General features: G+C 40.6%; 1 protein-coding gene across 2 annotated transcripts in view; it reads left to right on the top strand.

Annotated features, from left to right (window-relative positions):
• Positions 1 to 1,043: 1,043 nt before the first annotated feature.
• The window catches only part of ASAP1 (ArfGAP with SH3 domain, ankyrin repeat and PH domain 1), a 328,274-nt gene continuing 304,850 nt past the window's right edge, over positions 1,044 to 24,467 (top strand). For both annotated transcript variants that reach the window (XM_073679894.1, XM_073679892.1), the window contains exon 1: positions 1,044 to 1,290. The gene's annotated coding sequence lies outside the window, so the exon portion shown is untranslated. The remainder of the gene's footprint in view (positions 1,291 to 24,467) is intronic.

Below are 24,467 nucleotides of genomic sequence, written 5' to 3'. Positions count from 1 at the left end.
AAGCTATGAAAAAAGGAATGAATTAATAATAATGTACGAAGAGTGGACATTATTACATGCTAAATTCAGGTTATTAAATGCTAAAAAAATATAATATGAATGAATCCCGCTAAATAACTAGAAAACGAATGAATTAAAAAGAAGATATGAATTACAGGAATTAATAAATTTGGTAGAGAATATATGAATAGTGAACAAATGGGTGAATTAATTAATTAGTGAACGGATGATTATTTCTTTGTGCATCCCATCTATTTTATTGTCAGAGCTGCACAGACTCTCAGGCTGGAATCCCACATGGCTTAAAAATACCCCACAAAAATCTGCACTCACTGCTGCAAAACCACGGTCGCAGATTTTGACTGTCGCAGATCTGTTTTACGGAGTTTTGTGCAGAATTAAATATGCAAATTGTCTCTTTAGAGAAGAAGAGGACTTGAACTCTAGAGCCACTTATTGGAAGCAGCGATCTAGAGTTCTAGTCCTTTTCATTTCCCACAGAAGCATGCATGGCTTATAAGTCTCCTCACTCTGTCATGCCAGGCTTGGCTTGTTACTCTCCACAAGGTGAAATGTTACTCTTTAGACCCCGATGTGGAATCATAAATTCTAAAATCTACAACATATAACAATAATAAGTAAAAAAAAATAATATGCTCAGACTTTTACTCCATGTACGAGCTGGAGATTTTTTATTTAGGAAATATTGCAAATTTCTGCAGCAGATATTTTCCCGCAATCAAAAGACGCCAAGTGTGAACAAAGTCATCACTTGGTCTGGAGGAACTTCCAGGCCTCTTTCACTTTCCTACTTCTCCGCAGATCAATACTGTAGAGTTACCCCTATGCCTTGCAGTCTCAGCTCTGCAGGACCCTTGTAAGGGGAGATGCCTTTTCCTTGGTCCTGTATCTCTCTCCTGGCTCTGGAATGTGCGCTCAGTCTTCAGATTTCCTGTTGAACTGTATAGATTTCCTGAAATCCGTCCTTTGCACCCTAGGGCTTTCCAGGCCGGCTCTCCCTCTCTCCTTCCTTTCTCACATGGTAGATTTTCCTTCCTGTTCTCCTCCAGCTGAAGTGTGAGCAGACAGGAGAGGACAGTGAATGGATGCGCTCCATATGTGCCTGTGCTAGGAATTCTCAGGATCTATACGTCTCTATATGTGATATTCGGATTACACATCCTCGGACGTCCTCGTTGGGGTTTTTTTTTTGCACTTTTGTATCATGGAATAATGGGTTTAATTCTGGTGCACAAACTTGGAATGGAAAATCGACCTGAACATATCCTGGTAAGTTCTGCTCCGGCTAGGAGTGGTTTTACTATTGTCTTAACTTTACCAAAAGTGAAACAATGTGTATCGATGTAGCAGAGCTGTATTTGTCAATGAATTGTGCCTTTTATGAATTGGGGCAACTTTTTCTGCAAACCATACATGTCCCACAACCTTGTAATATCCCCTAAGAATGCAACATACTCAGCTCTGCTGCATCTGACAAACACAGTTACATTGTATTCAAAGAGGTAGGGTATTTTGCTGGTGCAAAAACATACAACAATGTTGCATTATTGTTGTCTCAAAATTCATGTGATTTTTATATTTTTCCCATAGACTGTAATCTACTGTGATAATCCCGAAAGGTAATATTGCAATGGTTCCCTGACCTATGATACCTCAATGGTTTAACCTGCAGTCCTATGTAAAAGCTATGCCATGTGTAAATGTCCAGGAAAGTCAGTGCTACAAAACTCAACTCTGCTGCATCTGACAAACAGAACTCTGTAGTATCCAGCTCAACAGAGTTACTCTATCTACTATCTATCTACTCTAGCTCCATATACTATGCTGCCTAAAGTGACCAAAAGTGCTTCCTATTAATCCGAATCATACCATCATACAGTGCCAAAATAGTAGTACCATTCAATACCCAATAATACCAATGCTATTCAGTGCCCAATATTAATTGCCATATGTTGTCCCAAACAGTGACATATACTATACCACCGCCATATAGTTAAAGTGCTAAACGGTTCCTATGTGAATATTGTACTGTGCCCAAATAACATTTCCATTTAGTGTCCTAAACAAGACACCATAGTTTTACATACGGTTCCCTATAGTATATCACCGCAATATAGTTGACAAAACTCCGGTTCTACACTTTGCAGATCCTTACAAAGCCTAAAAGTGCCGTTCATAAGTGTCCAATAATAAGTGTCATTGAGTGTTCCAAAAGTTTGTAACTGAATGATACCACGAAATAACAGTCCCATGCAATGCCCAAAAAGTGCTATGTAGATCCCCAAATCAGTGCCATATAGTGCATTATACCACCGCCATAAAGTACCCAAAACTCAAGTGCTATACAGTGCATGGGTAAAGGATAGCATCATACCATACGGTGCCATTCTGTGCTCATTAAAAAGGTTGTCCCAAGATGTATTTTTCAGCGCATCGCTCCCCAACCTCCCAGTTTTCGGCTTGCTGGAGATCAATTGACGGTTCAGACCAGCAGCATGGTGGAGCCACTGATCTGACTGCGCGCTCTACAAAGCAAGCGGAAGCGACTTTGCCTTTATATAAAAAATCCCAAAACCTAATCAGCCCTAGTGAGAGCTGAGCCACATGGGCATTTCAGGTCCAAAATCATTTATATATGATTTCATAAAAATTATCTAATTCTAGCTGGATGCTGCCACCACTAGAGGGAGCTAGCCACATATAGATTTATACAGCTAGAATTAAACCGTGAGCTCCCCCTAATGGTGCCTGACTGTCTTACTGCACAAAACAACCATTTTTTTGTAGGAATATTAAAAAAAAAAATGGCAAAGGTCTGTATTTCTGGTAGATTTTATTTGTTTTCTTAGGTGGACCAAGGCTTAAAAGGATTGTCCACAATTTATTTGTATTTATTCATTTATTTATTGTACTTCAATGCATGTATTTCGGGCTAAATATCATTTTTGCAATTTGGTTTAATTGAAAATTTTACACAATTTTGCTTTTACAGGCTCGTTCTTTAAATTTTGATGGGATTTATAGTCATAAATCAGATGTGGGGAGCTAAGACAAAATATGGAAAAGGGAGTTGCAAACTCCCTGTAAAACCATCATAGTGAGCCGACTGATGGATTCTCAGTTAACTCATTCTGCAGCCAGTAATAGAAAGTCCAGCACTGAGGCTATAGAAGGCAAACTATGCAAAATATTTAATAAACCCCAATTGAAAAAAGGATTTTTATCCCCAATTGCATACATTTAAGGAAAAAAATGTCCACCCAAAAATATACAACCCCTTTACGGTTTTGCATAAAAGGGAATTCAAATGTTGAGGGGAACTCAATGCCAGGTCCATTGTATCTTGTAAACAGTTGATGTTCTCACCATTAATCTCCTGACATCAGGAGGAGCCACTTATATATCAAGTGCAGTCACATGGGGATCCCATGCAGCAGGAGACAATGGAGAGGCAATTATCCACTGGTGGAGCCTCCAGATAAAAGTTCTTGGACTACTTGTGTAGTAAAAGCCGGAAATGGTAGATCAGGGGATGAGTACAGATTTACATCACACATCTATTACCAGAAAAAGACCCGAGTACTTAGTGATCTCTTCTTGTTCTAAATATCAGTTCTATACAGGGAGTGCTGACTGCACATATGCCAACATTGCATGTAATAGATGGCGTTCTTCTATATAAGGGGCAGTATTATAGTAGTTATATTCTTGTACATAGGGGGCAGTATTATAGTAGTTATATTCTTGTACATAGGGGGCAGTATTATAGTAGTTATATTCTTGTACATAGGAGCAGTATTATAGTAGTTATATTCTTGTACACAGGAGCAGTATTATAGTAGTTATATTGTTGTACATAGGAGCAGTATTATAGTAGTTATATTCTTGTACATAGGAGCAGTATTATAGTAGTTATATTCTTGTACATAGGGGGCAGTATTATAGTAGTTATATTCTTGTACATAGGGGGCAGTATTATAGTAGTTATATTCTTGTACATAGGGGGCAGTATTATAGTAGTTATATTCTTGTACATAGGGAGCAGCATTATAGTAGTTATATTCTTGTACATAGGGGGCAGTATTATAGTAGTTATATTCTTGTATATAGGGGGCAGTATTATAGTAGTTATAGTCTTGTACATAGGAGCAGTATTATAGTAGTTATATTCTTGTACATAGGAGGCAGTATTATAGTAGTTATATTCTTGTACATAGGAGCAGTATTATAGTAGTTATATTCTTGTACATGGGGGCAGTATTATAGTAGTTATATTCTTGTACATAGGAGGCAGTGTTATAGTAGTTATATTCTTGTACATAGGAGCAGTATTATAGTAGTTATATTCTTGTACATAGGAGCAGTATTATAGTAGTTATATTCTTGTACATAGGGGGCAGTATTATAGTAGTTATATTCTTGTACATAGGGGCAGTATTATAGTAGTTATATTCTTGTACATAGGGAGCAGTATTATAGTAGTTATATTCTTGTACATGGGAGCAGTATTATAGTAGTTATATTCTTGTACATAGGAGCAGTATTATAGTAGTTATATTCTTGTACATAGGAGCAGTATTATAGTAGTTATATTCTTGTATATAAGGGACAGTATTATAGTAGTTATATTCTTGTACATAGGAGCAGTATTATAGTAGTTATATTCTTGTATACAGGAGCAGTGTTATAGTAGTTATATTCTTGTATATAGGGGCAGTATTATAGTAGTTATAGTCTTGTACATAGGAGCAGTATTATAGTAGTTATATTCTTGTACATAGGAGGCAGTATTATAGTAGTTATATTCTTGTACATAGGGGGCAGTATTATAGTAGTTATATTCTTGTACATCAGGGGCAGTATTATAGTAGTTATATTCTTGTACATAGGGGCAGTATTATAGTAGTTATATTCTTGTACATAGGGAGCAGTATTATAGTAGTTATATTCTTGTACATAGGGGGCAGTATTATAGTAGTTATATTCTTGTACATAGGGGGCAGTATTATAGTAGTTATATTCTTGTACATAGGGGGCAGTATTATAGTAGTTATATTCCTTCATTTACAGAAATACATTTTGTCTTCATTATAAATATGTTGTGCTGTAAATTGTTAATCAGATGTAGTGTTTTTCGTTCAGCCTGTCTCTGGCAGGGTATGCTAACAGTGATATATAAGTGGGGGGAGGGTGGGTTTGTAGATTCTTATTCTGCTCTTTGGAATTCATGTTAACAAATCATTTGGTAGATAATTTGAGAAATGTAAACTTAAGGTTCAGACGTCAATGTTTCTGCAGACCTCACCCCTCTCCGGGGTATATCCAGAAGAAACTACTACTGGGATTATGTCCCTGAAGGAGGCGATTGTCTATCATAACGCTTTACATTGTGGAAACCGGCATGTCAGGGACCCCTTGTGACCACGTTTTTTAGAAGATCCAGGAGATTGATTGTTCTTGTGTCCTTGGCAACTATCCAAACTGTAATTAAGACGTGCCCGAAGATCATTAGCTCTACTCTCGTCCTCTTTATTATATGCCTGCAACTGTGCAAAGGTAGAATCACCGCTGATCTGCAGATAGACGACAAAACAATAAGGAGTGAAAAAGGCCTAGCGTAGAGTCCTAGGTTTATCTGCAGTCCCATGTAAAGCCTTAGATAACTGTCATGAATTGTGTCCGATGAAGAACTCAGAGCTCTCATACATTTTTAGATTCATTCGTTATATTTCCCAGTTAGTCATTGGACCAAAAGTAGCCGTAGGTTCGTGCCTTGTTTCTAAATACAGAACTTTTCTAACTTTTTTTAGTGCTATACTTATTTATGGACTATTTCCCCATCCTGGCACAGGAAGCCGCTCATGGCCGTCTGCAGCTTGTGAAGACCTCTTCAGAAAACACATACCATTCTTCTCCTGACACGTAGAAGTACAAATGTCCCTCACCTCCCACATATCCCTCTTCATTAAAGGGGTGCAAAACTTCTACAGAATGGCACCCAATAGCTGGAATCAGGGGTCAAATCAAATTCAACCATCTCTGGTTTTTGCCAAATAGAGCTGCATCCAGTCATTTTTGCACAGTTTGCAATGGAGGCTTCCAGCATATCCTATGAGGCAAACACGAGCAAGAATAGATGTCCTACCTTCATGGCCTATATTAAAAACTACAAGCCAGATTTATCATTTGAAGGGTTCTTAAGTCACTTTTCTTTTTGTCTTCATTGTCTTCTGGTAGCCGTTGATGTTTTTTTTCTCAGGCCATATCTTCAAAATGGTGCATGTGGTTTGTGAATTTTGCGCAAAATGAAAAATTTTCTTTATTTTTGCCTCTTACCTTTTTTTTTGTGCATTTTTAGAGCAAAAAGTTTCATGCTCTTCTTAAATGTTGCAAAATTTGCACAAAATTGTCAGGAATACATAAAATCGCTCCAGGAAGGAATAGAGGACCATATTTGTGTTTAAGGATTTGTCACTTTTTAAAAAGTCGCAATTGATCAATCGGCCACAAACATCCAGAAATAAACAAACGGGTGAAGAAATATAAAGTCGGACATTTATAAAGAGCGGTACTTAAAAGAGGAATCAAAAACAGGCTAAAAAAAGGCCAAAAATTAGATGAAAAAGGTGCAAATACAATATTGAATCCAGCCCGAATTATCTTTGTTATTCACTATTAGAGGGAAATGATCAAGACTGGCATTTTATACACTAGTCGTGATCGAGTCCACTAGAGTAAAATGCGCCTTTTAGTGACTTTGGCACAACTTTCGTCTTCGTGGATGCCAGGATCATAGACCATGGCTGTACTTGTCTGATGAAAGTTTTGGATGAATTTCCTTCTGTCCAAGTCATAGGTGTATGTGACGGGCCCCCTGGGCCGTAGGGTACTCGGTAGCCGGGCCGGTCGGTGCTGGGGGATGTCACGGTGGCAGTGGCCCGCTCCGTGACACAGGGTGGTCAATAAAAGGGGATTTTATCGTTTTTATAGTTTAATGTTCGTGACGCCACCTGTGGTATGAGGCTATATGGAGCCGCCACTGCGGTGCAGATCCTCAGGAGCTGATGGTGACGCAGCAGAGTTAGTTCAGCTCTCCACAGGTAGAGCTAAGCTCCAGGGCGGTGTAGATGTTGTATGAGGTAGATGTAACTGGTGCTGGGTAGTGCAGGGCGAGTGATGGCGCAGCAATTATTCACAGACACAGCGGGGTGCAGTCTTCAAGCTTTACTCACGATTATCACGTTGCTCCTGGTTACAACAGCCAATTATCACCACCCACGTCGTTCTGCGTTCACCAAGGCAGGGGTTCAGCAATCCCTCAGGTATTTCAGAAGTACTTAACGGGACCCCGTTCAGTGTGCTTTTTTCGGTCGTCTTCCTGCGCTGGCTCTCACCCTCCTGCCCTGCGCCTCGCAACCAGTGTCCTAAGCCGGTAAGCTCAGATCTTGGCGGGCAACCTGGAGTTCCCTGGATCCTGTGCGGCTACCTTTTTTGGCGATTAATTGCGGCTGTGGGCAACTACACCCTGAAAATTTAAAAGCCTCTGGTTTCTAGCTGAATGTTGAAATTCCCACTAGTTAGGGGCCGGTCCCCTTTGCGGCCTGATCCCTCCACGTCCTGGTAGATTCGGGCGTACAGGTGGCCTCCAGCACTTCCCGTTCCCCTAGGATCCCCTCGTCCTTTCTGGAGCCTTCCTCTCTGCTCCTCTCCTCTCTTCAGTCTCACCTCCTGGGCCTCTCTCCCTCAGGCCCGCTCCTCCTGAGCAGAGCTCCTGCAGAGCTCCTGCTCCCACTACTTCTCCTCTCAGACTGATCTGTCCTTTCAAGATGGTTCCCTCTTTTATATCCTCCTTCTCAAGTGCTCCCCTGAACTTCTTCCTCCACCCACACCCACTACATGGTTCCGCCCTCCAGCTAGGGACCAGGGACTGTGCTCTCCTTTAGGAGCAATCTCGCCCTGCCCTCTGAAGTGGAGTGTAATGTATGCAAGTGGTTGGGTCCTGGGCAGTACTCACTCCTTACCTAAGAGTGAGATACCACACCTCTGGGTGAGATGCCGTACCTCTGTGGCGACTGAACCCTCAGGGGCGCCACATATGTCTAAATGGGTCTTAAATAGGTCTAGGGAGATGACGTCATTGACGACGTGGAGCACAGCAGAGGGCAGCAGACCTAGGGGAAGAAAAAGGAGCCCGGGATACCAGGGACCAGTGTGTAACAAAAACATCTGCATTAACAACAGGTAAAAAATACACTGCTCAAAAAAATAAAGGGAACACTTAAACAACAGAATATAACTCCAAGTAAATCAAACATCAATGGAAATCAAATTTATTAACCAATGGAAGCCTGGATTTGGAGTCACCCCCAAAATTTAAGTGGAAAAACACAGTACCGGTTGATCCAACTTTGGTGTAATGTCCTTAAAACAAGTCAAAATGAGGTTCAGTATTGTGTGTGGCCTCCACGTGCCTGTATGAACTCCCTACAACGCCTGGGCATGCTCCTGATGAGGTTGCGGATGGTCTCCTGTGGCATCTCCTCCCAGACCTGGACTAAAGCATCCGCCAACTCCTGGACAGTCTGTGGTGCAACGTGACGTTGGTGGATGGAGCGAGACATGATGTCCCAGATGTGCTCAATCGGATTCAGATCTGGGGAACGGGCGGGCCAGTCCATAGCTTCAATGCCTTCATCTTGCAGGAACTGCTGACACACTCCAGCCACATGAGGTCTGGCATTGTCCTGCATTAGGAGGGACCCAGGGCCAACCGCACCAGCATATGGTCTCACAAGGGGTCTGAGGATCTCATCTCAGTACCTAATGGCAGTCAGGCTACCTCTGGCGAGCACATGGAGGGCTGTGCGGCCCTCCAAAGAAATGCCACCCCACACCATTACTGACCCACTGCCAAACCGGTCATGCTGAAGGATGTTGCAGGCAGCAGATCGCTCTCCACAGCATCTCCAGACTCTGTCACGTCTGTCACATGTGCTCAGTGTGAACCTGCTTTGATCTGTGAAGAGCACAGGGCGCCAGTGGCGACTTTGTCAATCCTGGTGTTCTGTGGCAAATGCCAAGCGTCCTGCACGGTGTTGGGCTGTAAGCACAACCCCCATCTGTGGACGTTGGCCCTCATACTTCCCTCATGAAATCAGTTTCTAACCGTTTGTGCAGACACATGCACATTTGTGGCCTGCTGGAGGTCATTTTGCAGGGCTCTGGCAGTGCTCCTCCTGTTCCTCCTTGCACAAAGGCGGAGGTAGTGGTCCTGCTGCTGGGTTGTTGCCCTCCTACGGCCCCCTCCACGTCTCCTGGTGTACTGGCCTGTCTCCTGGTAGCGCCTGCAGCCTCTGGACACTACGCTGACAGACACAGCAAACCTTCTTGCCACAGCTCGCATTGATGTGCCATCCTGGATGAGCTGCACTACCTGAGCAACTTCTGTGGGTTGTAGAGTCCGTCTCATGCTACCACGAGTGTGAAAGCACAACCAACATTCAAAAGTGACCTAAACATCAGCCAGAAAGCATTGGTACTGAGATGTGGTCTGTGGTCCCCACCTGCAGAACCACTCCTTTATTGAGGGTGTCTTGATAATTGCCAATAATTTCCATCTATTGTCTATTCCATTTGCACAACAGCATGTGAAATTGATTGTCAATCAGTGTTGCGTCCTAAGTGGACAGTTTGATTTCACAGAAGTTTGATTTACTTGGAGTTATATTCTGTTGTTTAAGTGTTCCCTTTATTTTTTTGAGCAGTGTATTTATAGAAAGTAACAGGACTTTATGGATGGCAGCAAAAAAAAGCTCCAGTTTTTTGCAGACTGCCTGTGAATTTATAGACGGTTGGCAATCTAACCAGTGTGCAGGTCAGCGGTGTAACATAAAGGTCGTGTGCCCCAGTACAAAATCTCCAACATGGCCCCCAACTAACGCATATCTTTATTAGTAATAGTCTTTTATGTGGGCCAAATGAAACTTTTGGGCCCCCAGGCTCCAGGGCCTGGATAGGATTGCAATCCCTGCATCTTATATTTATTTATTTTACTCACTTATATAGCACCATTAATTCCACAGCACTTCACAGACATTATTGGCACTGTCCCCATTGGGGCTCACAATCTAAATTCCCTATCAGTATGTCTTTGGAGTTTGGGAGAAAACTGGAGAACCCGGAGGAAACCTGCACAAACACGGGGAGAACATATAAACTCCTTGCAGGGTCCTTCGTCCTTGTCCTAATATGAACCCAGGACCCCAGTGCTGCAAGGCTGCAGTGCTAACCACTGAGCCACCATGCTGCCCCTATATACTTACACCCCTGGGGCAGATTTAAGCAACTATCTAAAAAAAACTCCTATCATTTCATACATCAGTCTTGAACCTATTTCCCCCTAGAGTAGGGTGCGCCAAATTTATTTAGAGGGACATGTTACGGGCTGTCCATGCATCTGAAAAAAAAAATTACAGCTACATTATATTCATTATAATAAATTTGCTGCAGATCATGCCCTCCTTAGCTAAATTCTGTTCACTTTTTAGAAAACCGGGAGGCACAAAAGGGCAAAAAGTACCAAATTTTTCGTGCAAAAAACACTTATGACAAATGTTGCTCCTTGTAGTACCACTTTCTACCACTAATAGCAGGTAGTAATTTCCATTCAGATCTGTGCAATAGCGCCCCCCCCCCCTTCACTCAAATGCATCACAAATTATAATAATTTCCTGTTTGTTTGTCCTTGCTAATGCAGATGTAGAACTAAAACCAGAAATATCCGACAACTAGGAGTTTCCTATTGGGTTAATTGCAGCCTTTATATATAGATCATAACTTACATTCTAGTAAAGGTGATTAATAATGTATAGGCAATAAATAAAAGTGCAGCTTTAGCTAAGTTCAGCAGTGAGTAAGAAGTGCAGCATTTCCGATTTAGTTCTGCTGGACGTGCATCCTATTAATACTGCAATGTAAGGACGAGCTAAGTGGTTATTAGACAAAATAGATAAAGGAGATATAAACACAACACAAAAACATGACAGCAAATCAGATTTTATGTTTTAATGGCAGGTTGAAAACTGAATACAAGAACCTAATAGTTTTCAACGGGTAACTCCTCCTAGAGAACCGACCCCAAATTGTTTGTCTATGGTCCATTCTTTGGACTCGTCATCCCTGTTGCATTGGTTGATAGGTAGGACATATAGATATCCTGTAGACATATAATTTCACAAGCCCCCTAAATATAATAAATGTGCACCCTTTAGTGCCTTTCATGTGGCACTAAAGGGTATTTCGCTTGGTTTAACCATGTAAATAAATAAATAAATTTTAAAAATCTACATGGTGTTCCCCTCTATTTTTGATAACCAGCAAAGGTAAAGCAGACAGCTGTGGGCTCATATTATCAGGCTGAGAAGATCCTTGGATATTGGGCCCTTCCCTTTTCCCTACACTTTCCCTGGTTCAATAATTTATTAAAAATAAAAATAAAAAAAAGAAGCCATACAGGTCCGCCGTAGACCTGGGGATCCGCCGTAGTCCACAAATCGATACCTGAAGGACATAAATAGAGAAAAAAAAACAATACACTCATAAAATAGGGGGACCCATGTATGTTTGTTTTTTCATTATTCATTTATTATTTGGTTAAACCAGGCTAAACACCCTATGTGCCACCTGAAAGGTACTAATGGGTACAAGTTTATTATATGTAGGGGGCTTGTGACATTATCTACAGGACATCTATCTATTCTATCTATCTATCTATCTATCTATCTATCTATCTATTCTATATATCTATCTATTCTATCTACAGTATCTATCTATCTATTATCTATCTATCATCTATCTATCATCTATCTATTCTATCTATCTATCTATTCTATCTATCTATCCATCTATCTTATCTATCTATCTATCTATCTATTCTATCTATCATCTATCTATCTATTATATATATCTATCTATCTATCCATCTATCTTATCTATCTATCTATCTATCTATTCTATCTATCATCTATCTATCTATTCTATATATCTATCTATCTATCCATCTATCTATTATATATCTATCTATTATCTATCTATCTATCTATCTATCTATTGTATATATCTATCTATTCTATCTATCTATTTATCTATCTATATATCTATTATCTATCTATTTATCTATCTATCTATCCATCTATTATCTATCTATCTATTATCTATCTATCTATTCTATCTATCTATTATCCATCTATCTATCCATCTATCTATTATCTATCTATCTATCTATCATCTATCTATCTATTATCTATCTATCTATTATCTATCTATCCATCTATCTATCTATCATCTATCTATCTATTATCTATCTATCTATTATCTATCTATTCTATATATCTATCTATTCTATCTATTCTATCTATCTATTATCTATCTATCTATCCATCTATCTATTATCTATCTATCTATCTATCTATCATCTATCTATTATCTATCTATCTATTATCTATCTATTCTATATATCTATCTATTATCTATCTATCATCTATTATCTATCTATCTGTCTATCTATCTATATATCTATATATCTATCTATCTATTATCTATCTATCTATTATCTATCTATCTATTCTATCTATCTATTATCTATCTATCTATCTATTATCTATTCTATCTATCTATTATCTATCTATCTATCTATTATCTATCTATCTATCTATCTCTATTCTGAGACTTCTAGCTGTGAATTTACTGTACTTAGCTGATAAAATTTTGTGGTTTCATTGAGATGTGTGTGTAAAAATCGGATGCCATACGTGTGGTCCATGTGCCGTCCGTTTTTGTTTCTCACACCCATTGACTTGCATCGGCGACCGCGATCCGATTCCACTCGCAACATCCAGCAATTTTTTTCCTCAGTCCGATTAGAGCTGAGGAAAAACTCACAGATGAGCCCTGACTCATTGTATAACATTGGTCAGAGAGCAATGCGATGCTTTCTTGCATTGCAGTCGTCCGATTTATACGCTCGTGTGAGTGAGCCCTTAGGTTAGCCACCTTTGGTTGCGATTTTTTTTTTATAAACTACTGTCATTATAACAGCCAAATATTATAGTCACAATTTTTGTAAATAATACCGCCATAGAGTGCCCACGTAGTACATAGGCAATACCACAAAAAAAAACTTATGGCAGACATTAACATACTGTTCTGCAGAGTAAGTGGAACCACTAGACAGCAAAGGGACAGTTGCCCCTTCTCCTTCTTAGTCATGCTATATGTTATGCAGTTTTGCCCACGACCGTTGTTACGCAAGTTTCCCTTAATAGCATCGAGATCTACACTGATTTTTACAGGGATGGGGCCAGTGCACAGAAAACCCAAGCAAGTGCCGGGGCGCATGACAGCTAAATTTCAGCTGGTGACATCTGACATCCGTCATACATGTATGGCCGATGTGCTCGCTGCATGTATACAGTGGACTCATGAGCTGAGCTCACTCCATACAGCGCAGGTGCCGGCTGGGTTATACAGCTGGCACCCGAGTCTAACCCCTTAGATGTTGTCAATCGTGACAACTGAGTTTAAGAGGTTGGAATACCCCCCCGGAAGATGATTGAGGGGTGCCGATGGCATTGTAATGGCAGCTGGGGGGCCTAGAGAAGCTCCCTAGTGTTTGCCATGTGTGTACACCTACGAACCCATATTATAGCTGGGTTTCATAGATCAGTAATTTTACAATATACTGCAATATTACAGTGGTGCAGTGAATTGTGTAAGTGATCAAGTGATTGCAGGTTCAAGTCCTCAAGAGGGACCGATAAAAAATGTAAATACAATATATAGATAGATAGGTAGATATAGCTATATATACTGTATATATATATATATATATATATATGGATAGAAATATATATTTGGCATTGCTTCATGTGTACTTATATATTAAAGAGTAAAGTGCTCTTGGAAAACAAGGGGGGAAGCAAAAGTAAAGACTAATATAAACACATAGTTGACCCTGGATACGTGTAAGTATTTTCTCCGCGTGTTATCGTGTCAGTCTTCACTGTATTTCTGGCATTTCTAGTCATGAACTTGGATGAATGCACAGATAATGGAGCAATGTGGTACAAAATGCAGGATTCGTATCTATGGGAAGTCTGATAAAGTTTCTGCAATGAACTTTGTGAAATGTGATCCGGCTCTGACACCTCATGAGCAATGAGCTATTTTCAGAGGAAAAGTTCAGTGACAGCAGGAAATCCTCAATGGAGGAAGACATGAGAGGAAGGAAAAGTTCTGCTGTGATCCCTCGTCCTGCGCCCTCCTCTCCCTGCTCAGTGTGTGTAACAATATCCTGTCTCCCTTTAATTAACAGAGTGTTTGTGGCACAGAGGAGGCCGCTGGGGGACAGGGCAGGAGGAGGCCCGCAGCAGATGTTAACAGCTGGGAGCAGAACATCAATACTTGTGCTATGTGAATGTCACTCCTTATAAACAATGAGGTCCGGGGGGCAAACATGACACAAACGGGGTCTCATATGGAGCACAGAGCAGACACATGGGAGGGAGAAGGGGAGAGAGGCGCAAACTAAAGTCTATAAACAAACTAGGCCTCATTTATCAACACTGTCTATGTTTCCCATAGCAACCAATCAGAGCTCAGCTTCCATTTTTATAACAGCTCTAGAACCATGAAAGCTGCGCTGTGATTGGTTGCTATGGGCAGCATGGCTCTTCTTTCCTTTTAGACCGTTTTGATAAATCTGGTCCTTTGTTGTGCAATGTGCGCCTAATTTGTAGACTACTTCAATGATTTATAAAAAAGAAAAAAATGTGGCTCAGAAGAGTCGTAAAATGCACTTTCCAACAAGTATCGGTCGCCAAAGTTTCAGTCCTAGGCCTCATTCATAGTCCATCCAGTTCAAGCTATACCTTAAAGGGATTTTCCGGCCTGACTCCTCACATCGGGTGTATTGTATGCTGTGAGGATTCTCTGGTATAGGTGCTGGGAGTGGGCAGTCATGTGACCACAAGTATGCAATTTACATACTTATGGCCACATACCAACTAGACGTGTCCGGACTCACTCAATACACTTGCTTTGAACGAGGCCACGCACGTCTAGTCGACACGCTACCTGTAATATTATATTTTTCAAAATAGATGTCGCGACCTTCTTGAACTTTTTAGACATCTGTTTTTCACATACAAATTCTATACATGTTTTTCACAGACAGAACACCTACCCATTATAGTCTATGGGGCTGTTCACATGTCCGGGTTTTTTCTGTGGACCGAAAAGTATAAAAATATTGGAGAGCTGTCTGTTTTTTATCAAATTCCCCAATGCAAGCCTCTGAAAAAAAAAAAGGACATTATGTGGATACCTTCTGTGTTTCATCTGAATGGGGTCTGTTTTTACCTTTTAATGAGTAGGAGGGGTTTGGACTTTTTATTTTTTATTTTTTTCATACAAGAAAATGGGGTAAAAATGGACGCACAGACCAAAAATGATGAAAATTGGATCCAGCACACTGATTAAAAATATTACATTTTTTCAAGTATAAACAAGAATCTGAAAGAGGACTTAATGTAAGTCAGTCATGGGAAGTGTCACATATTTTTATTTATTTGGCATTTTTGACAATTTTTTAATTCTTGCACAGAGTTTTAGAGCCTACTGTGTTTTCTTGATCCCCATCCCTACATCTGGATGCACATATAGATTCTTCTCTCTTTGCGGACATGGTGGTTGTGACCTTCAGAGGTCAGCACCGACAATGATGGGTGAAGCCGTCTCTTGATATGGAATGCGTTGCCTCCTGGAAAATTTACCTTTTGAGATCCGTCGTCATTGGCACTTCTTTATAGCATAGTTATCAATATTAGTGTTGGCAATTTAGGGACGCTTTAGTCCTGCCCCCGACTTGTCTGATCCCTTCGCCCAATCCCACCTGCAAATACCTATGTTACTGGACAAAGTTTTGGACACACATGTTCATGCAATGGTTTTCCTTGTTCTTGTTGAATGTGCATATTGTAGATTCAGACTGAAGGCAGCAATACCACAAAGATACATGTGTGGAAACAAGGGGTAAAGAAATGTATTAGGGCTCATTCAGACGTCCATGGATCTCGGTCTGATCTTGGACCGCAGTGCACGGACTGGCTGAGAGTCTCCCAACTGGAGCATGACAGCTTCATTTATTTCTATGAGGCAATCACGCTCGGGTCGGGAGACCCGCGGACAGTCCCTACATTGCGGTCCAAGATCAAATAGAGATCCATGGATGTCTGAATGAGTCCTTAAACAAAGCAAAATATGTGTTAAACCTTAGATTTTTCACAGTACTCCCCTTTTACTCTGATGACAGCTTTACATCCCCTTGGCCTTCTCTACAGCAGCTTCATCAGGTTGTCACCTGGAATGGTCTCCAATAGTTTTGAAGGAGTTCATAGAAGTTCTGAGCACTTGTTGGCTGTTTTGCCTTCATTCTGCAGTCCAACTCATCACAAACCATCTTGGTTGGGTTGAGTTCACGTGATTAACGTAGCCTCAATCCCTCTACGTTTTGGTCATGCAGCTCTTACTTAGAATGGAGAAGTATTTTGAGTCATTGTCCTATTGCAACACAAATAATATTCACACTAAGTGCAGACCAGATGGGATCTCGTGTCTTTGCCGAATGCTATGGTAGCAATGCTGGGTAAATGTGCCTTGAATTTGGAATAAATCATTAACATTGTCACCAGCAAAACACAATAACAACTCCCCCTCCATGCTTCATGGTTGGAACCACACATGTAGAAACCATCTGCTCATCTTTTCTGTGTTATGGCGGTTGCTACCAAGAATCTCAAATTTTGACTCAACAGATCACAGTACAGATTTCCACTGATGCTTTGTTTAGTCCTTGTGTTCTTCGGCCCAACTAAGGCTCCTCTTCTTGTTTGTGGTCCTCAGTAGGGGCTCCTTTGCTGCAATTTGACCATAAACACCTGCTTCTCGCAGTCTTCTCTGGACAGTTGATGTTGAGATGTGTATGCTACTTGATTTCTGTGCCTCATTTATAAGGCACTGTTATCTTAGGTACTTAAAATTTGCAGTTTCTGAGACTAGTAAGGGCTCATTCACATGTCCAATGTTCTCGTACGAGTACTATTTGTGGTTTTCACAGATACCACTCGTACCTATAATAGCCAATGTGGCCGTTCATATGTACGTGATCTTTCACAGACACAGCAGTCTGCATAAAATCACAGTTACATGTCTGATATTGATCCAAGTGTCGAATCAAAATCGGCAATACAAATCTACGGGTCCTTGAAAAAAATTAGGAACGAATTGGATGTCGTTTGAGAGGTGTCCATTTTTCACGAACTGCTACTGGGGAGAAGTTAGAGAAACTTTTTTTTGTTTCTCATCCAAGAAAATCTGATTAAACTCAAACCAAACTTTGATGGAAAAAACTGACCCAATGACCAAAATCTGATGAAAATCTGATAATAAAAACACTTATGAAACTTGGACCGATCTTCTCATACGAGAAAATCACTAACGTCTGAATGAGCACTAACTCTGATGAACTTATCCTCTGCAGCAGAGGTAATTAACTTCTGATTCGTACTGAATTGGTGGGCAGAATTTGTGTAAATTCCACCACTTTTATGCTCAGGAAACTGCAAATTTTCTGGGAACGTTTCCTCAAAACATTCAGGACAGTTGTCATGTACAGTATGTTCTGGTGATCGGTGAAGATTACTGTGCCATGACCTCTACTGATCAAATTTGATGGCATAGCCTAGCAAAAATGACTATATGAAAGTGGCCTAAAGGCTGATATAGAAAAAAGTTTAACCTGTTACTCGATGCTGGCTGTGTCATTTATCCAGAACATCATAGGAAATCCCTTTTAGATGTCGTAGTAAATCACTCCCTTTGATTTGTCAGAGTCGGGTTTAAGCTAGGACCTTAGGGCGACCCATTCACTGAGCCTCTATGAGCTACTCTGCTTAATATTACTAAAGCTATATAATATACAAAGACTGATACTTTAACATTGTAATCTGTAGCATAAATTTGTTCAGTAAAATCAAGTATAAAATTTTTTTTTAGTAAAAATGTAAAAAATATTTCAGATGGGCACAGTAATGTAGTCTACTCTGTTAATTTCCCATATGAAAAGACAGAAACTGCAAGAAAGGAACACAAGCAGAGTACAAACTTCATACGCCATACTCCTGCCTCTTCATGAATCAAGAAGGTCAGATGAGCGGCATACACCTCTGTGTGCGCCTCGCTACAAATCCCAAATCAACCCCTGCTGGAGTAGAATTTGTGGAGTAACGAACATCACTGCTAGTTATGAATTTGATGAGCAGCGGTCGCTAAGCCCCCATCCCACCCCAGCTTCGGCCATTTTGTTAGAGCTGGGGGAAACTGGGGTGAAAACGTCAAAATTTGCAAAATTTTGATGCAACGCTGAGTTTTTCCTACATTTTGTGAGTTTTCAAAGCTTTTATGACAGAATTCTGGTGTAAAAGCTTTGATGAGTCGGGCCTGATATGTTTTGCCATTTTTGAGATTCCTGCTTATTACCAGAGGGTTGCATCCAGTCTAGGTAATCTTCTGTTATCAGTGGCTCAGATGGGGCTTATGTCTGAAACCCTGGAAAATGGAATTCAGGCTTATGCATTGACGGGGCCATTAACGGTAATGATGCTGATAGAGTCAATGTGTGCTGTAGACATCATTTTTTAGCTATATTCATAGAATGGTAGAGTTGGAAGCGATCTCCTGGGTCATCTGGTCCAAACCCCTGCTCAATGCAGGATTCACTAGACCATCTCAGACAGATATCTGTCCAGCCAGTCCAGTCCAGAAGACTTGCATTGAAGGAGAACTCATCACCTCTCGTGCAGCCTGTTTCACTCCTTGGTCACCCTCACTTGTCAAAATTTTTTTTCCTAATATCTAATCTGTATCTTCTCCCATTCAGTTTCATCCCATTGCTTCTAGTCTTTCTTTGTGCAAATGAGAATAAGGATGATCCTTCTACACTGTGACAGCCCTTCAGATATTTATAGACAGCTATTAAGTCTCCTCTCAGTCTTCTTTTTTTAAGCTAAACATTGCCAAATCCTCTAACCGTTCCTCATAGGACATAGTTTGCAGACCGGTCACCATCCTGGTAGCTCTTCTCTGAACTTGCTCCACTTTTTCGATGTCTGTTTTAAAATGTGGTGCCCAGAACTGGACACAGTATCCAGATGAGGTCTGACCAAGGAGGAATAGAGGTGCATAATTACTTCACGTGATCTACAGTCTATGCTTCTGTTAATACAACTCTGAATTGTGTTTGCATTTTTTGCCGCTGCATCACATTGTTGACTCATGTGCAGTCTGTGATCTATTAGTATACCTAAGTCTTTTTCACATGTACTGTTGCTTAGCTCTATTCCTCCCATTCTGTATATGCTTTTTTCATTTTTCTTGCCCAGATGTAGGACTTTGCATTTCTCCCTGTTAAAAAACATTCTGTTAGTTACTGCCCACTGCTCCAGTTTGTTTAGATCTTTTGAATCATCTCTTTCTTTTCTCCAGTATTAGCTATCCCTCCTAGCTTTGTATCATCAGCAAATTTAATCAGTTTACCCTCAATTCCTTCATCTAAATCATTGATAAAGATGTTGAACAATACAGGTCCCAGGACAGAGCCCTGTGGTACCCCACTTGAGACATTCATCCAACTGGATGTGAAGCCATTTACGACCACTCTTTGGGTCCGATCACTAAGCCAGTTATGAATCCACCTAACAGTTGCCTGGTCCATTGCATACTTGGTCATTTTTTCAATAAGGATGTTATGAGATACTTTGTCAAATGCTTTGCTGAAGTCAAGATAGACTATATCTACCACGTTTCCCTGATCCACCCAGTCAGTGATTCTGTCATAGAAGGAAATTAAGTTAGTCTGACATGACTTATTAGTTGCTCCATTTGAGATGGACTCCAAAATGTGGTTGACTGTGTTTGGCAGATACGGCCAAAACTGATGTCCAACAAAGCAATGACGTGCAGGTAAAATGCAGTATGAACTCAATATAATTAGAAGCCTTATATGAATCTATTTCATTTTTATGGGAAGCCTAAATCCACAGGTTAACCGGCTGGCCTCACATTGTTTTATTGTGCTGTTTTGTGCATTCTCACAACAAACATTGCACAAAAAAAAACAAATGAGCAGCAGATTTTGGTTTTGAAATCCGCACCAAATACGCAATGATTGACTGTGAACCCAGACTTATTCAGTAGTGAATTTTCTAATACACAAAAAAATGTATCGATTTTCATCAGTGTCGTGACAGTGTCAGTTTTTACCATCAGTTTCATTAGGTTTTCATCAGAACACTCAGCTGCATACTACAGATGCTTCTCACAAAATTAGAATATCATCAAAAAGTTAATTTATTTTAGTTCTTCAATACAAAAAGTGAAACTCATATATTATATGGAGTCATTACACACAGAGGGATCTATTATATAGAGTCATTACACACAGAGGGATCTATTTCAAGTGTTTATTTCTGTTAATGTTGATGATTATGGCTTACAGACAATGAAAACACGAAAGTCATTATCTCAGTAAATTAGAATAATTACCAAAAAACACCTGCAAAGGCTTCCTAAGCGTTTAAAAAGGTCCATTAGTCTTTTTCAGTATGCTCCACAATCATGGGGAAGACTGCTGACTTGACAGATGTCCAGAAGGCAGTCATTGACACACTCCACAAGGAGGGTAAGCCACAAAAGGTCATTGCTCCACAATCATGGGGAAGACAGCTGACTTGACAGATGTCCAGAAGGCAGTCATTGACACACTCCACAAGGAGGGTAAGCCACAAAAGGTCATCGCTAAAGAAGCTGGCTGTTCACAGAGTGCTGTATCCAAGCATATTAATGGAAAGCTGAGTGGAAGGAAAAAGTGTGGTAGAAAAAGGTGCAAAAGCAACCGGGATAACCGCAGCCTTGAAAGGATTGTTAAGAAAAGGCCATTCAAATATTTGGGGGAGATTCACAAGGAGTGGACTGCTGCTGGAGTCATTGCTTCAAGAGCCACCAAACACAGACGTATCCAGGACATGGGCTACAAGTGTCACATTCCTTGTGTCAAGCCACTCATGACCAATAGACAACGCCAGAAGCATCTTACCTGGGCCAAGGAGAAGAAGACCTGGACTGTTCTCAGTGCTCCAAGGTGTTTTCAGATGAAAGTAAATTTTGCATTTCATTTGGAAATCAAGGTCCCAAAGTCTGGAGGAAGAGAGGAGAGGCCACAATCCAAGCTGCTGGAGGTCTAGTGTGAAGTCTCCACAATCAGTGATGGTTTGGGGGGCCATGTCATCTGCTGGTGTAGGTCCACTGTGTTTTATCAAGACCAAAGTCAGAGCAGCCGTCTACCAGTAACTTTTAGAGCACTTCATGCTTCCCTCTGCCGACAAGCTTTTTGGAGATGGAAATGTCATTCTCCAGCAGGACTTGGCCCCTGTCCACACGGCCAAAAGTACCAATACCTGGTTTACACACAACAGTATCACTGTGCTTGATTGGCAGCAAACTCGCCTGACCTTAACCCCATAGAGAATCTATTATAGAGAATCTATGGGGTATTGTCAAGAGGAAGATGAGAGACACCAAACCCAACAATGCAGACGAGCTGAAGGCTACTATCAAAGCAACCTGGGCTTCCATAACACCTCAGCAGGGCCACTGGCTGATCGCCTCCATGTCCCGCCGCATTGATGCAGTAATTGATGAAAAAGGCCTGACCAAGTATTGAGGGCATTTACTGAACACACATTTCAGTGGGACAACATTTCAGATTTTAAAAACATTTTTCAAGCTGTTGTTATAAAGTATTCTAATTTACTGAGATAATGACTTTTGTGTTTTCATTGGCTGTAAGCCAAAATCTTCAACATTAACAGAAATAAACACTTGAAATAGATCACTCTGTTTGTAATGACTCTATATAATATGAATTTCACTTTTTGTATTGAAGAACTGGAATAAATTAACTTTTTGATGATATTCTAATTTTGTGAGAAGCACCTATATACTACAGAGTAGGAACAGAAATCAGGACTGTCTTTCATTTCATCTCACAGAAGAAAGCATTTTCTTCTGACATTCTGGGAATATGTTCCTTTCTCTCTGTATGATGCCTCCTGCTTATATGATTGGTTAAGATCATGCAGGGGAAAAAGTACACACCCCCAGAGAAAAATCTCTGGTAACGCCCCATTAGTATTATCATATATTATAACCTAAACTTTACAAGCTAGTATCTTTGCAACAGAGATGAGAAATAAAAAAATAAAAATTCAGTTTTATTCAGCTCTGATGCCACTATACTGTGATGTGGTCAGTTTAACATGCTTAAACTGGTAAAAGGTCTTTGTCAAGGATGACACCGGAGAGATCACACAGATCCCACCGCTGCCACCAGTTTGTCAGAGATAACAGCAGAGTGAATTGCACAGATCCCACTGCTGTCACCACTTTGTCAGGGGACGCAACTCCGATGCCTCCAATCATCAGGACAATTACTCAATTGACTGACAAGTAATGAAGGAGGCCGCGGCAGATTCCACTACTAGGCCGGTTATTGGGGAACTCACAATGAGCGTATTGTCTATATACCTTCGATTCCAACGCATTGGAATATATATATAATATATGTATATTGTATATACCCCGATACGATCACTGCCAACTCCACAATAACAAAAGGAGCTATTACTAGCTGCCACCACCAGTTGTTTATACAGGCAGATTGGACACCCGTTACAGGTAGCATATGGCATATGCGGTTTACAGAGTAAGAGGAACGGAGATATTAAATTTGATATATTTAATCCGGAAAGGTAGGCAGTGTTTATAAAAAAAAAAGCATACAAAGATGTTACAAAATGGGAACAAAACATTACAGTATATACAATCATATGGTATAAAAGCGATAACAAAAGTAAAAGCACCAAACCTGTGTCACAGAAATGGATCAGAGCTTAGCAGAGGGAGGTACTTTTTTTAGGAAAAAGGACAGACCCACAGCCACCTGTACCTTCTGGGACTGACAAATGACCAAAACTCAAACTCTGATTTTTATTAGCTCAAGGTTACGCCCACATACCTCCCCTTGGTGAGCTCATATGGGGGGCTGGTCATGGGATGTGCTAGGTCTTTTAGAAGTTTATGAGATCCCCAAATTTCAGGATATCTTTGCCCCTGGAGGTCCCAGACGAGAGATATCATTGTCATGTTTCCTATCATGATTTTACTTTTCTATAGAGATGAAACATGGCATGGATAGCATGAACCATCTGACCCATATTAAGTTGGAGGCATTCGGCCGTCCTTATGGTGATGTGAGTGAATGCGTTATTTTCGTCCCTTCTCTACGTTGCCAAAAATATATCTTCCATAAATATCGGATCGATGCAAACCCCAATATTGATCACTGACCACTGTCTCCAGAAAGTCTGAGACAATTCTTTTGAACAGGGGAAGCCTTTGTACTTCTCCATCTCTGAGTATACGAATCCTAGGCTTGTTGGCTGGTTTTCATCTTCTCATCAGATCCCACTTTGGTAATTACATGTTCACGGTAGGAACTCCTACTTCAATGGAGGTCGAAGTGTGAGCTGTTTTCTCACTTCCCAAGTTAAAATTAATCCCATATGTTCAATGTGAGGGTGATATATCCCCTCTCCGGAGAGGTCTTTATGAATTTTACAATTTTTCTCTATGACAGTCCTCTTTAAGCTCCCCAAATGCAACTAGGATGGCATCCCGAGTGCTGTCCGAGTTTTCACGAACCCATAGATTTGCATCTAAGCATTTGATCATTGACTTGGGTCAAAAGCAGATAAGTCTCTCTTTTTCTTGGGGACCACTTGGTCCACAGAAAACTTGGACTAATGAACATCACCATAGACTATAATAGGTGCAGGTACTATCCCTGAAAATTACGGATAGAACTTGTCCATTAAACACGGATGTCTGGATTAAGTCAGGAGAAAGGTATTTTTTGCCGATCTGTTTTGCTCACAGGAAGTAGCAGCAATGTCGGGCAGCAATTTAGTTTCTGATGAGGCGGAGGGTGAGCATTGACTACAATCTGCACTTGTTTTCATTAGCAAACCCCCCCCCACACACTCACACACCAGAATATTAGAGGGGTGAATGGCCACGTGCCATGTGTGTGATCTCACAGTAACCAGACCTCACCTCTGAATAATTCAGACCTGCTCGCTCTAGTGCAAGAATAACACAGGCCGATGATCTTCTAGGGGTTGTATTTTTATATTTAGCCTCCAGTTTGCTGCCCCTCACTTGAGTGCTCGGGAGCCCCCGGAGGGGTCAGCACAATGTCTGTTTACATAAGTCCT

This window comes from Phyllobates terribilis, unplaced genomic scaffold (genome assembly GCF_046119375.1).
Source record: "Phyllobates terribilis strain yellow unplaced genomic scaffold, ASM4611937v1 Scaffold_4__5_contigs__length_816908805, whole genome shotgun sequence".
Classification (NCBI taxonomy): Eukaryota; Metazoa; Chordata; class Amphibia; order Anura; family Dendrobatidae; genus Phyllobates; species Phyllobates terribilis.
The sequence above is the reverse complement of the archived record's forward strand: the minus strand, read 5'-3'. Positions and strand labels throughout refer to the sequence as shown.